Below are 3557 nucleotides of genomic sequence, written 5' to 3'. Positions count from 1 at the left end.
TAGTAAAACTAATATTATTACTAAATCTAAATAATATTGGTTATTATGAGTTTTCCTTGGGTATATGCTTTTGGGAGGGATTCTACACTTGAATCCTTGTTCTTCCATTTGGAGAGCTCAAGAACAAGTGAGTAGGAGAACTTACTTGTGTCCATATATCCGAAAATCATATGGTGAGATAACGATTTCTTCACTTATCTATTTTAGTTTGCATGCATAAGATTTGTAATTAATTTTAGGACTAAATTAATTTCGAAACATATATGAATATGTTGAGTAATGAGATATAGATTTCTAACAAGCGGTATGAAGAGCCTTGGTTGTTTGCATGCAAATCGGTTATAGTTTTTCCGAGTTATACGATTAACATATAAAACTTGTAAATTTGTGTTATTATGATATATCAAAAAATAAATTTATGCATGTTAAATTTTCTGATCCTAAAATGTATTTAGGATATTTTGGTTAATTTATGGATTTTATTGTTCATTTTATATAATATTGGCATTAAAAAGTGATTTTTATGATAAAAATGTAATTTTTGGACGAAAATTAGCTAATCTTCGAATTTTCCAGTGGTTTTTGGATATGTTTTCACATATATTATTTTTAGATGATTTAGAAATTTTCAAAATTTTTGGAGTTATTATGCTCGAAATATGGTTTTTTCATGATAAAAATCGAATTTAAATGAAAAGTGGGTTAATATGAGATAAATTTCGAATATGGTCATAGAAATTTAGTATGTTGTCACATGCAATTTTAAAAGATGTGTGTAAAATAATTGGCTATATTGAAGTCTTTATGCATGATTTATGAATTTTTGATAAAAAAATAGCATAAATAGTGACTTAATTAGTGAATAATTGCTAAAATATACTTCATGACTAAGGAAAAACGTCACATGTTGCATTTTATTATCTTTTTCAGATCTAAAATTGAAAAGTTGATGAATATAATTTTTCACATGTTTTTATGATTTTAATTGATAAATCCGATAAACCGCAACATTGTTTTTCCCGATAAATTTCGAAATTTTTAACCTAAGTTTTTTGAATATTATGAGTTTCATGGTATTTTTCCAGAATGTTCATGAGTTTAAATTTCAAGTTTTGAATTTATTTGAAATATTTGTGATTTATTTGAAGTTTATAGCATTTTATTGTAATTTTGAGTCCATTAATGAACAATTTTAAGAAATATAAGTTAATTATAGTCAAATTGTTAATGAAGACTAATTTTGAGTCCTAAGTTGATTAGGGTAATTAACTTGCGCATAAATATGATTTTATGTAATTTATTGTGATTTTAAAACATTGAATCACGCAAATCCGTAAAAACCGTTAAATATACGATATTGGCTCCTTAAAGGCGATTTAGCATAAAATTGGGCATGTTCATACATATTATAATGCTGCATTTTGTTTATGATTGTCATAATTTTATTTTATGTAATTTTATTTTATGTAATTTTACTTAGTATGGCCTTAGCTTTTAATTGGTATTACCCGAAATGTATGGGATATCGATTCGGTTGTAATTTATTGTGATCTCGTATCACCGTTTTGTAATTTAATAGATTTATTTTATTTGAATTACAAATGTATAATAGAAAATTATGTAATTTGTTATGTAATTTATTTATTCCGGAGTTCCTTGAAGACGGTGTCACTCAAGAAGGCGATACATAAAGACGGTGTTACCTCGAGACGCGTGCCAAAACCGAAGTTCAAGGGACCAATGGAGTTGGTTTCCGAATATGTAATAGTTAATTAGATTTTCTATTTTAGGAAGGCCATACTAGGATTTAATTTATGCTTTGCATTTTATTTATATGTCGCATGCATCGCTAAATCGCCATAACTAAAACATGCATTATCATTTTAATCGAGTATTTCGACCGTGTCAATTAGAATTATCGTAGTTCACCGCTTTAGTTCACTTAAAACGTGATAGATAATAAATTGACATGACCTCTCGCTAAAATAAACAATTGAGACTTAGCCTTACCAAAAAGTAGAAACCATGAAAACCTATTTCGTGAGGGAGTGCACTTGGCCACACCGGGGTACAAACCTTGTTACGTAGGGGAAGTGGGTGATAAATGTCTATCCACCGAATTTATGTTAATGAAGGGTATTTCGGCACACCGTGCCCTAAGTTGATATGAGTTTGGATCTTGGACACATTTATTCGAAATTTGGGTTGAACTCAACGAAAATATTCACGACGTATTTCCGGATGTGTTTCGGGCTAGAGATAAATATTAATGTAATTTTATCGACCAAGAGTTCTAAAAGTAGAATCGATTAAAGAGTTAATCCACCGAGTTATATTAATAAAGGGTATTTCGGCACACCGTGCCCCAAGTTAATATGAATTTGGATCTTGGAATCATTTATCATAGTTAGGTAGAGGTCACTATGTAAATGCTTTACTTGTTATTTACAAGTATTATTATAACGATGAATGTTTTGTTTTCATTATTCCGTTATCATATTGTTCTATTTCTTTACCACAATTCATATACGATATCATTTCGATTTTTGATTCAAATCTCCATTAAAACATCGTAACTAAAGACAAATATGAATTTGCTTCTAAAACCTCAAATGAACCATTGCTAAGGATCTCTTGTAAAGAGTATAGATTAAAGTTATTCATTATCAAACAAGTTTTTGATTCTTGACTAACACATCTACTTACAATGAATTGTTTCTAATTTTGGTAACTAGATTTGTTGGAAATCAAAATTGACCAAAATATCGCAACCACTTCAATGGAAGTTTTAAGACTAAAACGATTGAATTGAAGAGTAATCTTCATAAGATTCAACTTTGGTTCTCTAAGTAAAGACTCTTTGAAATGAGTGGGAGCATTCTCTTAAACCGTTAAGAAAAGGATGAGGTTCAAGAAGTAAAGATTATAATGGAATTGATACAACGTAATGTTAAAAGTAAAGTTGTTGAGAATAGCGATACTAAACCTATCAATCCCGACCGATAAAGTTTCCACTCTCTTAAATGTTGGACACTAGAAAGGAAACTACCCCAAATTATTGAAGAATCAACAAGTTAGTTGTGGGACATCTAATGGGACCTTCTTCTTTAATGTTTATTTGATTAAACATAAATTTTGCTAGTACTACTTCGTCAATATTAGAAACCAGTGGAGGTTTTCATCATTGTTTTCGACACATAAGATGATTAGAATATGACGACTAGCAACAATAATGTCGAGAGATAGAGTAATTGTGTACTCAATCTAGTTTTTGGATTTAAAGTTGTACTCAATTGTGACTATTAAGTGCATAAACTCTAAATAAGAATATAAACTTGTTAAAGATACAAAAGAGGTTTCACTTTTGTGACTCTATACACCATAATTTGATGTATGGCTAGCCCATTATCAAGGTGATTATATTCTAAACCAAACTAGAATAACACATCATGTAGATGATGTAAGACTCAAATCGGTAACCCGAGATTAAACCTTAAATTTTGGAATGATGAACGCAAAGAGATATCAGTACTCTTGAAACCATTAGATTGTTAATG

The sequence above is a fragment of the Silene latifolia genome, chromosome 7, assembly GCF_048544455.1.
Source record: "Silene latifolia isolate original U9 population chromosome 7, ASM4854445v1, whole genome shotgun sequence".
NCBI classification, from domain to species: Eukaryota; Viridiplantae; Streptophyta; class Magnoliopsida; order Caryophyllales; family Caryophyllaceae; genus Silene; species Silene latifolia.
This window is presented reverse-complemented; position numbering follows the sequence as displayed.